A 14,776-nucleotide genomic window follows, 5' to 3' on the forward strand; every position below is an offset into this window, starting at 1 on the left:
TTTTTGTTTTTCTTGGGGGAAATTTTATTTTTTTCGTATTATATTTCTTCAGGCGGATTTTATCGTTTTATACTGTGTTGTTGTGTTGCAGTTTAGTATTGTCATTTTCCAGTTTCATTTTTTACACATTAGTATTTAATATTTTTGTAAACCATTTGGAGACTTTTCGTATTAAGTGGTCTACAAGCATGTAAAATAAACCTCCTGAGAACGAGTGTCATAAATGAAAACGGTAATTACAGCTCTGTTCCTGCAGAGTGCAGCATTAAACCATACAAACAGAAACCTGCCAATAATGTATTAATGTGTGCTTGGTAACCCTTTTCTTTTAGCGAGTTGCTGGCCTGCAAGCGACTGCATATTACGAATTTGCAAGTCCTTTACTAATCTTTGGTTTTAATCCTGTTCACACTTACCTGGGAGAAAGCCACACAGAGCTCAGCAGGACTTACGACATGTCTATATTAATAATGCTAAGAATAGTAATAATCATTCTGTTCTGCCTTTCCTCGCAGAGGAGCCCAGGCATAACACAACATTGTTGTAGTTGTTTAGTTGTTTAGTCATGTCCAACTCTTCGTGACCCCATGGACCAGAGCACACCAGGCACTTCTGTCTTCCACTGCCTCCAGCAGTTTGGTCAAACTCATGCTGGTAGCTTCAAGAACACTATCCAACCATCTCGTCCTCTGTTGTCCCCTTCTCCTTGTGCCCTCCATCTTTCCCAACATCAGAGTCTTTTCTAGGGAGTCTTCTCTTCTCATGAGGTGGCCAAAGAAAATCAGCACTCAGGGCTGATTTCCTTCAGAATGGATACGTTTGATCTTCTTGCAGTCCATGGGACTCTCAAGAGTCTTCTCCAGCACCATAATTCAAAAGCATCAATTCTTCGGCGATCAGCCTTCTTTATGGTCCACTTGGATCAGGAACCGGCAAGCCACTCCAGTATCCCTGCCAAGAAAACTCCATGGACAAAGACAACAGGCATAACACAACATACAATCATATAACTTTGTGTTATGGGTAACCTTTCATTTTACTTAAATGGTTGTTCACATAAGTAGTGTCTTGCTGGATCAGGTCAATGGCTCATCTAGTCCAGGATCCTGTTCTGAGAACAGTTGAAGCTTTTCTCCTGCTTCCCCTTAGGTCAGGAATATGGAACCCTCAGCCCACAGGCCAAATCTGGGACCTGGCCCTCTCTCATGTCCTGCCTTTTCCCCTCCACTTAACTCATTGCCCCTCTAATATGTTTTGCCATGATGAGTGAACCTATGGAGGTCTGATCTCTTTCTCCAAGGCCAGGCATAATGGGCTGATGACGTAGTGTCCTGCTTCACCCGCCAGATCAACATCCACGTTGCGTTGACTCTGGAGATAGTGGAAACACTTTCTCTGGCACCAGTGCGGATGGCAAAGCAGAGCACTCTGTGCCTATTTCGTTAGCCTGATCAGCTTCTTATGGGCAGGGATTTATTCAGCCTCTCTCTCTCTCTGGAAGCAAAGCAGGAATAGTGCACTCTCTGTCTTTCAGCCTAAAATAATTGAGGAAGAGATTCCCCTCTCCATTGCAATCAGGGCGGGAGCTGAGTAGGACTGGGGGTGATGAGTCAATGTGCAGCATGGCAGTGTGTGTGTGTGTGTGTGTGTGTGTGTGTGTGTGTGTGTAAAAGAATGTGTCTGGGCAAGGTGCCATGGATATAGCCAGGATTTTTATTAGGGGGCAGGCCTTTTGTTGGGGGGACAGAGCATCAGTTTGCTATGCATTTTTATTGTTTTGGGGGTGGTAGCTGCCCCCCTTGGCTATGCCCACCACCCATATGCATCCCTCTGAGAACTTTTCCCCAAGGGAATACAACCCTTAGGGGAGAAAGGTTCCCCCATTCCTATCTTTGATGCAGATACAGTTCTGCCATCTCCTTAGTTCATGAAAGGGTCACTCCAGACATATTCTGGCTTTAGTATAATCCCACAGTACCCAGTCTTTATATTGGTTGCTTTGGCTTCTCTGCCTACACAGGTCAAATCTTTCTTTTCTTTTTTGCTGCGCAGTTTGTCGCACGGTTGTATTGTATGCTTTGCATATGCCAGAAAATATAAAAGGCATGGCAGCTTGAAAGTTGCCATTTTAAGTCCTGAATCGTCCACAAACCATTTCTGAGAAAATCTCCCCCCCCCCCAATTGCTGCTTACTGTATTTCTTGAATGTTGCCTGCTTTTGAGGGTTCTTTTTTAAAAATTCGGTTTTTGACTAACTCTCTTTTTTAATATTTTTTTTATTAAAAAATTCAACATAACAAATTATCAAAACAAATCATCTTCATTATTTCCCCCCTTTTCCCCCTCCCCCCAAGACTTCCCTCAGCTCCTCTCTCTGATTTCTCAACTCATGTTATTCTCTGCATACTGTAAAATTGCATATATCCTTTTATTATCTATCTACTGTATTAACCCTCAATAAATTTGTGTATGTTTATTCAAAACCTGCCAAGGAGTCCAGTTCATTTTGTTGTCTTTTTAAATAATTTGTAAAAAGTTCCCATTCTTCTTTAAAGTCACAGTTGTCCTTATCTCACAATTTGTATGTCAGTTTCGCCAGTTCTCGGTCTTTGACTAACTCTTGATCTGGTATCCCAATGACCTTTAATCAAGCAATTTATGGCATTTGTTTATCAGGATAAGTTACACTGATGGAGGAGTTGATAAAACAAGTCCAGGAGGAACAGTAGGAGCAGATTGCTTCTGTAGATAAAATACCTTTCGCTATCACTGAGAGAAAGGGTTGGGGTGCGTGGGCCTATTAGACTTCTGCGGAGGTGGTAATTAATTCTGTTTCCCTTTTCTGAAGTTCCTTTAATCCTTTAAAACCTGCCTCCAAGACACGCATCTGAATGTGTACATAAAACCCAACTGTTGTGCTTCTGTACACAAAAAAATCAGATGACCCATATAATAAGAAATTGAAAGTTCTTTATGGTAAAGTGCTTTGTCTGCAAAAGCTGATGTGCTGTAGCTGCAAAATTCGTGCCAACCTGTGAATTCCCAACATGATATACACTCCTCTGCATCCTCTTAGGAAAAGAACACAAGACGGCCTGGCTGGTAGCCAGATTTTGCACCCAGATTTGTAGGCACAGATCCTCCTCTAGAATAAAATAGCTGTGGTGGGATAGTGTGCTGCTTGTGCGTAAAAGCTTGATCCCTCTGGGGTTTGGCTGGTCATCCAAACCGATGCACTAACGGAGCCCCCAAAGCATGACTCCGTCAGTCGCTGGTAGAATCTGACAGTGGGCGTCTACGGAATTTACGCCAACATAAAAGCTCTTTGACAGACATGCGCTTTCGAGACTCTCTGCGTGACAGTTTCCGGCGAAGGGTGGGCGTTCCCAACGGGGGTCCCGTTACCTCTCCACTACTCTCACTGGAAGCATCCCAGAGCCTCCCCTCCGCTGTGACTCCTGCACTCCCCCTGCTGGTTCCCTCTTCTACTGCAGATTCTCTCCTATTCTCCTGTAGCCTGTCCACTACCTGTCTCTCCGATGGCAGTTCCCTGACATCCACCTCCCCCCCAGGGCCCCCTTCACCTCCTCCCGCCTCCTCTCCCACTGGCGGTGAGGGCGGAAAGCCCCTGAAGGAACTCTCCTCGTCGTCCGAGGATTCTAACACTTCCAGCCACGGCGTACCGTCTCTCTCCCCGTCTTCCTCTTCTTCGTCGGAGTCGGCTTCTTCACCCACCCCTGACTCTGGGAACCCTTCAAACTCTCCTTCCTCATCGGTGGTCCCAAAGTGTTCCCTTCTAAATCGAGCCACGGGTTGCGGTTTTCTTGGGAAACGCTGATGAAATGTTTCTATTAAAACCTCGTCATTGACTACCTCTGCTGGTACCCAAGTGTTTTCCGACTCTGCTTCCCCCTCCCATTCTACCAGATATTCCACCTGATTCCCCTTCCACCTGGAATCAATGATTCCTGCCACGTTCATGTCGCGCTCTCTCTCTTCTATCACGGGCGTTTGGGTGGCCTCTCTCTCACGCTCCCCCCACTCGCGTCCCTCTCGGTACGGCGACAGTAATGACCTGTGAAATACTGGGTGTAATTTCATGTGACTGGGCAGCCTGAGTTTGAATGCCACTGGGTTGACCTGCTGTATGACCTCAAAGGGTCCCAATCTTTTGGGCCTCAATTTCTTACTCCCGCCCTTGAACGGTAGCCCTTGGGTGGACAACCACACCCGGTCCCCCACCCTTATAGTTTCACCTTCCCTCCTATTTCTGTCTGCTTGCTTCTTATATTCTTCCTTGGCTTTCTCTAAGTTAAGTTGAAGCTGACGGTGGATCGCCTCCATCTCTTCAAAAAAATATTCCGCCGCCGGCACGCTCCACCTCTCCCCTCCCTCTCCTGGGAATGCCCGGGGGTGACACCCATAATTTGCCAGGAAGGGACTCATCCCTGTGGACACGTTCTCCGCATTGTTGTAGGCAAATTCTGCTAGAGGTAACTTATCCACCCAATCATTTTCTCTGTCTTTTACATAACACCTCAGGTATTGTTGTAAAACCCCATTTGCCCTTTCCGCTTGCCCATTGGTTTCTGGGTGCCGGGCAGTTGAGAAATTGAGTTCTACGTGCAGTAAGCTCATAAGTTTCCTCCAGAACCTGGAAGTAAATTGTTTCCCTCTGTCGCTGACCACCCTCAAGGGGGCGCCATGCAACTTGAAAATATGTTCTACAAACAACTTGGCGGTTTCCTCCGCTGTGACTGCATGTGAACAAGCTATAAAATGACACATCTTGGTTAATTGATCTACCACCACCATGACAGCTGTTTTGCCTTTGGATTTTGGCAGGTCCGTCATAAAATCTATGGATACTGCCTCCCATGGCCTTTCGGGCGTGGGTAAGGGTTGTAATAGCCCCGCTGGCGCCACCCTCTCTCCTTTCGCTCGCTGGCACCTGTCGCAACCCCTGACATATTCCCGTACGTCCTCCCTCACCTTGGGCCACCAAAACTCCCTGGTAACCAACCACATGGTTTTGTGCTGTCCAAAATGTCCCGCTGTGGGGCTGTCATGCTACTGCTTGAGTACTCTGCCCCTCAGTTCCCCGTCGGGTATGTACAGTGCCCCTTTGTAATACAACGCCCCGTTCTTTTCTTCGAACCCCCCTGTGTTCTCCTCTGTCCTCCGGAGCTCTCTGAGTTTCTCTTGGGCGTATTCATCGTTCTCCGTACCCTCTATCAGTTCCCTCTGCCCCACCAATGCCGCCCCACACACCCAGCGGTCTTCAGGGATTACATGCCTTGCCTCAGGCGCTCCCTCCCCCTCTAAGTACTCAGGTTTCCTGGAAAGAGCGTCCGCCCTCACGTTCTCGGAGCCGGGCACGTAACGAATCTCAAAGTGGAATTTGGAGAACTCCTGGGCCCATCTCACTTGTCTCTGGTTCAGCACTCGGGCTGTTCTCCAGTATTCCAGATTTTTGTGGTCAGTTCGGACTTGAACCTTGTGCTGCGCCCCAATCAGCAAGTGCCGCCATTTCCGGAATGCTTCATGAATGGCGAGCAGTTCTCGGTCGTACACTGTGTAGTTCCTCTCTGATTTGTTCAACTTCCGCGAGAAGAATGCACACGGTCTCCATTCAGACGTATCTTTTCCCGGCTGGAGAAGAACGGCCCCCACCGCTCGGTCTGACGCGTCAGTCTCCACTCTCATTGGTTGTTGTAGATCCACGTGCAAGAGTTGCTCTTCCGACGCAAACGCCTGCTTTAAGCGTTCGAACGCTTGTTGCGCTTCTCCCGTCCAAACAAATTTCTTTTTGCTACTAAGACAATCCGTGATGGGCGCTGTTAAATGGGCAAAGTTTTTGATGAACTTCCTATAGAAGTTTCCGAAGCCCAGGAACCTTTGCACGTCCTTCTTGGTCTTTGGTGTTTTCCATTCCAGTACCGCTTGAACCTTGCTGGGATCCATGGCCAATCCCTTGTCAGACAACCGGTACCCCAGGAATTCCACCTCCTTGGTATGAAACTGACACTTCTCCAGTTTCACCCACAGCCGGTTTTCTCGCAGCTTGCTCAGTACCTCTCTTACATCTCGCACATGCTGCTCCTCATTGTCTGAGTACACCAGAACGTCATCTAAGAACGCTACGCAGTTCTTGTAGAGCAGTGGCCCCAGGACGTGATTCATGAATGATTGAAAACAGGCGGAGCCCCCTTGTAATCCGAAAGGCATAACGGTGTGCTCAAAGGCCCCCAAGGGGGTGAACATAGTGGTCTTCCACTCATCCCCCTTTCTCACACGTATCAAGTTATATGCCCCCCTAAGGTCCAGCTTGGTAAAAATTTTCCCTTTTCTCACCCGTGTTAGAATGTCATCAATTCTGGGCATAGGGAAAGTCACTGGTTCTGACACTGCATTTAGGGCCCTGAAATCACATACAAGCCTGGGCTTGCCTGTGTTTTTTTTGTCCACAAAGAACACTGGGCTGCCCCCCACCGCTCGTGACTCTCTGATGAAACCTCGCTTGAGATTCTTGTCAATGAACTCCCTTAACTCCTGCATCTCACTGTCTGACATTGCATACAGCTTGCCCACTGGCAATTGTGCTCCTGGGAGTAAGGTAATTTGACAATCAAAGGGTCTGTGCGGGGGCAGTTTATCTGCTTCTTTTTCGCTGAATACGTCAAGCAAGTCAGCGTATTGTGGTGGCACCCTCCCTTTGTCCATCACTTCCATCCCTGCTAGAGTGCCCCTGGCGCCTGCCTGAGCCTCTCCCTCCTTGCAGTGTTCTAGGCAATGTGCTGATCCAAAGGAAACCACTCTCTGATGCCAGCCTACTAGCGGATCGTGTAGCGCCAGCCAGCTCATACCCAAGATAATAGGAGCTCCTCCCAAGGTGGCTACGTTAAACGCTATCAGTTCGGTGTGTCGTGCCACCCTCATTATCATTGGTACAGTCTGTTGGCTCACTTCTCCTCCCAACAGCTCCCTCCCATCAATCGTGGTAACCTGCAAAGGCTTACTCAATGGGATAGTCTGTATTTGGTGTGCAGCTGCAAACTCTTTGCTCATGAAATTACATGAGCTACCTGAATCCAATAGCGCCTTTATCTTCAGTGGGTGTCCGTTTGCCAGTTCCAGCAACACCTCTATCACAAGCGCTGGTCTTGGAGGTTCCGGCGTGGGCACATTCATTACTCCCTGGCCTGGCTGCTGTGCCCTGATGTTGGCAACCAGGCGTTGGCTTTTACTGGCTCCGTGATTTCTTCTTCCTCCTTCCCCCCAACAGTTCCCGCCATCCCTTGCCATTCCTTCCTTTGCGGACAGACTCTGGCAAAGTGACCTGGCTGTTGGCAGAGATAGCATCTCTTGCCGCTCTTTCCCTCCTTCTTCCGCCCTTCACTGGTGTTTGAAACTGCGCGCGCACGCGCTGTTCCAAGTTCCATCGGCTCTGCTGGCGGGAAAGGCTGCTCCGGAATCTCTGGAATGCGGAAGTCCTTCCAACGTTCCCCCTTTCCTTCCCGCTTTTCCATAGCTCTAGCTTCCTGGCGTGCCCCAATGGACAGCGCTGATTTAGTCAGCTGATCCATAGACTCCGCCCTAGGCGCCCGGGAAAGTTCATCTTTCACTGCCGGAGAGAGACCTTCTTCAAACAGCATTTGAATAGGTTCACTAGCAAGGTCCCACCCAAGTCTATGAATCAGCATGGTGAACTCAGTCCAGTACTCACGTACAGATCGGCTCCCCTGTTTACACGCCATTAACTGCCTGCGCACCACTCCCTGCTCGATCTCGCTGGAAAACATCAAGTCCATGGCGCGGAAAAACTTCATTGTGTCCTTTAAGATTTCATTATTGGCTGCCATCAGGGGCCGAACCCAGTCCCTCGCCCCTCCCTCTAGATGGCCAATCACGTACGCCACTCTAGAGTTCTCGTCGGGGAAGTCATCAAACAGTAGATTGAGTGCATATTGCATCTCTGTCCTAAAGGCTTGATAGTTCCGGGGATCCCCCCCAAATTTCTGCACCAGTCCAGGCACCCGTCTGGCAAGTGGGGTGGTCTTCCCCTTATCTGCATCTTGAGCCCTCCTCTCCTCGAGCCTCGCCGTTTGCAGTGCCAGCTGGACCTCCAACGCCCTGTACCTTTGTTCCAGGCTTGGATCTGCGCCAGCTCCCGCTCCTGCTCCTCCGGTTCCGGATGGTTCGCTCATGATGCCTTCTGCTTGCACAAGCTGCTTTCAAAGACTGTCAGATTGCTGTGGTGGGATAGTGTGCTGCTTGTGCGTAAAAGCTTGATCCCTCTGGGGTTTGGCTGGTCATCCAAACCGATGCACTAACGGAGCCCCCAAAGCATGACTCCGTCAGTCGCTGGTAGAATCTGACAGTGGGCGTCTACGGAATTTACGCCAACATAAAAGCTCTTTGACAGACATGCGCTTTCGAGACTCTCTGCGTGACAGTTTCCGGCGAAGGGTGGGCGTTCCCAACGGGGGTCCCGTTACCTCTCCACTACTCTCACTGGAAGCATCCCAGAGCCTCCCCTCCGCTGTGACTCCTGCACTCCCCCTGCTGGTTCCCTCTTCTACTGCAGATTCTCTCCTATTCTCCTGTAGCCTGTCCACTACCTGTCTCTCCGATGGCAGTTCCCTGACAATAGCCTACTAGGGAAATGCTGAAGTCGCCCTTTGCGGTGCCTCAGGGTCAATTTTCTATGGTAGCCCAAATCTCAGTTGTACCGGTGTATGGCTATATCTCAATTTTAACTCATGAGCTGTTGCTGCAATCTGCTCCGGTTGCATATTTTATCTTTATGAATGCTGTTTTTATTGTGTTATGTTATGTGAGCTGGTCTTTGACCGTAATAAATTATATATCTCTTTCATTCCTTTGCAGGGAATCTTCTAGTTAGGAAATTAAGAGAAGACTAGGTTTAGCTCTCTCCCTTAAAAGCCACTTCACACATTATTTGTGATTATTATTTTTTTTGGGGGGGGGGAATCCAAAAGCACAAGAGGGCTAATGTATAGCATTGCATTACAGGATACAATGAATACACAAACAAGATATTAATAACAAAAAAGTATGAAAGGAATTATATGAATGACTAGAACTTAATGTAAGCATAACTAGTAATTTAAAGATGTTGGAAGTATTAGAAATATTAAAGTAATGTAATGATACAAATCTTAATTTTCATGTATACACGTTATGGGATCTGTACTGGCAGTGACTGGCCAGGAAGAAGACCTTCCTTGTGGCTGTCATAGATAGCTCAATGAAGAAGTCAACCCGGTGTGTGGCAGTTGTCAAAAATGCAAATTCCATGTTAGGCATCATTGACAAATCAATGGAGTAGACTGGCTGCCTCACCTCACTTCAATCAGGTAGTTGTAGAGCTGGAAAAGGGCAACCATCATTATCAAAGGGATGTAGCAACTTGCCAAAGAGGAAATATTGCAGCATTTGGGACTTTTCAGTTTAGAGAAAAGGTAAGAAAGATGTGCCAAGACGGAAGTTTACAAAATTATGCATGGCATGGTGAAAGTGGATAGAGACCCCCTCCCAATAATTCATAACTTATGGACCTCCACTGAGGCTGAATTGATAGAAGATTTGGGACAGATAAAAGAAAGAACTTCACTCACACAGTGCAGAGCTAAACTATGACCCTTGCTTCCACAGGAGGGAGTGATGGCCACCAACCAGCCTTCAAAAGAGGACTGAATAGGAGGGCTATCAGCAGTGATAGCTGTGCTGTGCCTCCATGGTTGGAGGAAGCAATGCATCTGAATACTAGCTGCTGGAAACTGGAGGAGATGAGCGGGCTGCTGCTTGAACACTTTCAGCAGGCATCTGTGTAGCCACTGTAAGAACTGGATGCTGGAGTCGACGGGCCCTTGGTCTGGTCCAGCAGGCTCTTCTTACGTTCCTAAGTAACAGCTTAGTCTAAGTTAATTATAGTTAATTATACACAGAAAAGCTATCGCCACCCTTACATCATAACAGAACGAACAATAGTGATTAATAGTGAGGTCATAATATGTATGAAGGATGCAAGTTTATTTTAATAGCTGTCTGTTACAGACTCACACACTGTGTACCGACTAAAATTACAGCATTCCACACAATAACAATACCACCAAAGAGATGCACTATAGCTTAGTGAAGAGCCACATTTTCCCCCCCCCCCTTCCTGGTAGCAATATTTTCAAGACTGACCACATGGAAAGTATGGTGACCACACAAGAGGTGTGTTTTAAGAGGAAGGCATTTGGATTATGCATTTTAAAAAATAGGGGGATAACTGTATGCATGCTCAGCACACTCAAAGCACACAGCAAACTCGAGTGCTTAAAAAATGAGTAACAGTTTTTTATATGTTATGCAAAAAAAAAAAAAAAAAACCCTACAAAAAATGAATTGATAAATCACCTCGTGGTTTTCCTACTAAAATGCAACTCTTTCTTTAGGGTTGCTATCTGTTTTCTTAGCAGGAGCAATGTCATGGGAAGAGGGTATCTATAGGACTAAGGTAAAACTGCAAAGCTCCCTTGCTATTTTAAAAATATTTGATGCTGCATGTTGTTTAAGGAACCTTGTTATATTTATAGTAATGAAATGCAGGTTTTTGTATGTTATATTTGCTATTGTTTTGCTATGTTTAAAATGTCACTGTGTTATTGGTTTGCAATGTTATTATGAAATTGTTTTTGTAGTGTTTTTTGTGGGAAAGCGGCATATGAATGAATGAATTATTTTTGTGCCTTTATCTAAGGCAAGCAGAAATCCCACAGGCGCAGTTTCACCTCAAAGCTCAAAATGTACTGGTTGTAACTACCGTGCACATGCAGAGTCCTTTTCTTCTCACAGTGTAGCTACTACCGCCAGCCTTTGCTTTTAAGAACAAGTTTTCCAAGTCAGAGTTTGTAACTTTGGGCAGAGGCAATTTCAGGAATCCAAAATGCCTTTCATTTTAGCAAGTAATCACTGGGTGTGTGAGGCATAGCTACGAAACCACCATTTCCTCCCTCTTCCTATTGCCACATACAGCTTGAAGGCAACCCTGGCATAAGCCCTGGTGTTCTGTGGTTGCTGTTATTCTCTTCTCTTCTGTACACAGCCCCCCCCCCCCCAGCAACCTCTTTGGCAAATCTGTGTTTAAAATATCAGCAGCAGCTCTTTTGAATTCCTGTACAGTGAGCTATTTAACTGTGGCATGAATGCTCCCAAGCCCCCTCTGAAGACAGGACATTCTGGTTTCATATGCAGATGCTAATGTTATAATTGAGACAACATGTAACAAGTTAGGGAGGCCAAATAGTGAATTACAGAGAATCCCATAGCACCTTGTGAGAATACCAAATTAATTGTAGTATAATGTTTTGTAGACTCGAGCCTGCTTCACAAATACACGAAATGCTCTGGATAATTTTGTGTTGTTGTCGATGTTTGTGCGGGTGAAACTTCTTTTTGTTGCTCATTTCTGTACTTCCATATGTTTACAATTGGCATGCTATGCTAGTCACTTCCCAATCAACTTTGTTTTTAAGATGCCGTTCTTCTCCATTGTGTTTCATAATCTCTTGGCTTGGAATTCAGAATAATGATGCATGCGGAGACCATTCTGGGGTGGGGTATTGCCGATAAAGTCCAACAATAACTGATCTTTCCAGAGAATAGAATTAGTTGCAACAGTTTCCCTTGCAACAGATTTCACACCTCTGTGATGCAATTCACAGCTGCTCCCCTCTCTCTAATGAGGATAAATAGTGGTCACATCATTTGAAACATTGCAATTCATATAGAGAATCCCCAAGTCTTGAGGTCCAGATCCCCATTCTTTCTACCCCTGACCAAGTAGGTGTTGTATTTTATTTTATTTTATTTTACTTTGTTTCAGTACAAGGTACCTACCACTTACTACATGTGTTTAGGGTTACAGTAGCGAAATCTGAAACACAGTTAGGAAGAAATCTCCAATGGACAGCATGGCATGAACTTCTGAGTAAAAATGCAGAGGTTTCTGTTGCACATCCTATTCAAGTAATGAGCACTTTAGCAGAGTACATCAACTTCAAAGATAAGTTCAATGGCATTCCTTATCAATTGAAGCTTACTTCTCTGTCCCCAGTCCCAACCCTTCTGATTGCATTGGGGGGGGGGGTGTTAAATGAATGGTGAAGAATTGTCAAGGCAGCAAAAAGGACAAGCTGTGATATCAAGGAAAGGAAGAGCAGCAGCAATATGGTCTGTGATCCCTTTGATCCTTTGAAGATCTTAGGTTTGAGAACAATGGTTGCCCCTTAAAAAGTAACTTTGGGTTAGATAAATTTTGGAGACTGTCTGCATGATAAACTTGCATTCAACTTTGAGAAAGGAGAGGGGACCAATGCTATTATCATTAAAATTAGTACTATCCCTAAACCACTGGAAGAACATGCACCATACCACCTTAACTAAAGGATAGATTTTCAGGCTTCTCTGAAATCCATTTTCTCCATATTGTTCTAGGAAACAACTGTGATTACTTTGTCAATTCTTTGTAACTGGAAAATTTGAAGGAGTGGTGACACAACCTTTGGCTGTATTTATTCACTTGAAATAATATATTTCCTGCTCTTATTCCTAAGAAGAGAGGTGTGGAATAATGTAAACAGAGCTTTAAATGTCCTCTCCAATAAAAAAGCAAGCAATAGCAAACAAAAGCAAGTACAGTGGTACCTTGGGTTAAGTACTTAATTCATTCTGGAGGCTCGTTCTTAACCTGAAACTGTTCTTAACCTGAAGCACCGCTTTAGCTAATGGGGCCTCCTGCTGCCGCTGCACCACCAGAGCACGATGTCTGTTCTCATCCTGAAGCAAAGTTCTTAACCCGAGGTACTTGTGACGTTAACATATATGAGAGAGTGCTGGAGGGGAAATAGTTAAATAGGTTGCACAGACAGGACCCAGGGGGTTGGAGTCAGTGGGTCTATAAAACTAGTTCTGGGAGGAATTCTGGGAGGAGTTCATTGGGAGTTGTTGGTGGGCAGTTGGTTGGTTTTAGTGGGTTGGCTGGTTGGGAAAGGCAGTTGGAGAAGCATTTGGGAATAGAGAGACAGTTAGGGCAGTGGGTTCTTGAGTGTGGGGAGGTAGAAGAGATAGAGAGGAAAATAAGACTAAGAAAGTAAAGAGCAACAACGTTTGGAATGCTGTAAAAGTGTTGTTTGTGTCTAAAATAAAATACACTCTTTATTAATTGAAAAGCTGACTGAGACTGAAGTGATTTTACCAGGGAGGACCTGGTTGGTGGCAGCGGATTAGTGGTGTACACGTCAATAGTCCGTGAGACGACCGGGGGCTCCATACGAACGCCACAGTACTATTTCTGGGTTAGCCGAGTCTGTAACCTGAAGCGTATGTAACCTGAAGTGCATGTAACCCGAGGTACCACTGTACTGTATCACAGAAGCCCAAGCAGCTGAGAAGGTTCAGAAGTCTGACTAAAAAGAAAAAGTTTAACTGTCCTATACTTAACCTATACTAAATATTTCACTTAATATTCTATTTGCTGACTGCTGGTCTATGACTGTAATAAACTGATTGATTGATATTCTATCCATTGTGTGCATAGATAGAATAGTGCAGTTTGAGATGTCATTGGCAGGTCCCCTACAATGGCCCCTAGCGGCCATTTAGATCCATAGGCTTGCTTGGCCGCATATAACCATTTGGTTTACTTAAAAGCAGCGGCGCAGCATGGGTTGTCAGCACCCGGGGCAAGGCAAGTAATTTGCGCCCCTAACCCCTAACCTGCCGCCGCTGCCAGCTTCTTCTTGCTGCTGCCTGGGCTGGTCGGGTGTGGTTCTCTCCCGCGCTCAGCGCTGCGCTGGGCGGCCGCTGCACTGTCCCTCCCCCAGATAGTCCCTCCCTCACTCTCTCTCCGCTCCGCTCCGCACCGCAACGCAACGCACGCCTGGCACCCTCCCCCTCCACAGTGGGCGGCGACCCGGCAGCTCGGATCGGATTCGCACAGCCAGCACTGCAGTGAGAGAGAGTGAGTGAGCCAGGTAGGGGCAGAGAGCTGCGAGTGCGAGCGCGAGCGCGCCCCCCCCCAAATGTTGCGCCCGGTGCGGCTGGTCCCCCCTGCACCCCCACGCTACGCCACTGCTTAAAAGTAAACAAGTGGAAAATCACATGTCAGCACTTTACTTTCACCAGTGTTACATTGAAGGACAATGAACATGAAAGAGTAATACAGTGGTACCTCGGGTTAAGTACTTAATTCGTTCCGGAGGTCCGTTCTTAACCTGAAACTGTTCTTAACCTGAAGCACCACTTTAGCTAATGGGGCCTCCTGCTGCTGCCGCGCCGGCGGAGCACGATTTCTGTTCTCGTCCTGAAGCAAAGTTCTTAACCCAAGGTACTATTTCTGGGTTAGCGGAGTCTGTAGCCTGAAGCGTATGTAACCCGAGGTACCACTGTATTGTGTTTCATATGTGTGTCCTTTCTGGTTTGTGGCAGTGAGAAGGAAATCTGCCATGAATGCACAAGCCCTTTGTCAATCAAGTAAGCCACACTTGACCTATGGCTCTCCGGCAATGGGCTGTGGGAGCAGTGAGCTTCTGAGTGCCCTCACTGCTTGGAAGCAGTTGGCTCCCCTTCACACTGTATGATATCTGGCACTGCAAAATTTGCCATCCAAGGTCAATGTGAATTGGCCATTGGCTGGCCTGAAGCAAGGAAGGACTGTCCTTCCTTGGAAGTTTCTAAGCAGAGGTTGGATTGCCATCTGTCATGG

Source organism: Podarcis erhardii (assembly GCF_964252035.2).
Source record: "Podarcis erhardii genome assembly, chromosome: 3".
NCBI classification, from domain to species: Eukaryota; Metazoa; Chordata; class Lepidosauria; order Squamata; family Lacertidae; genus Podarcis; species Podarcis erhardii.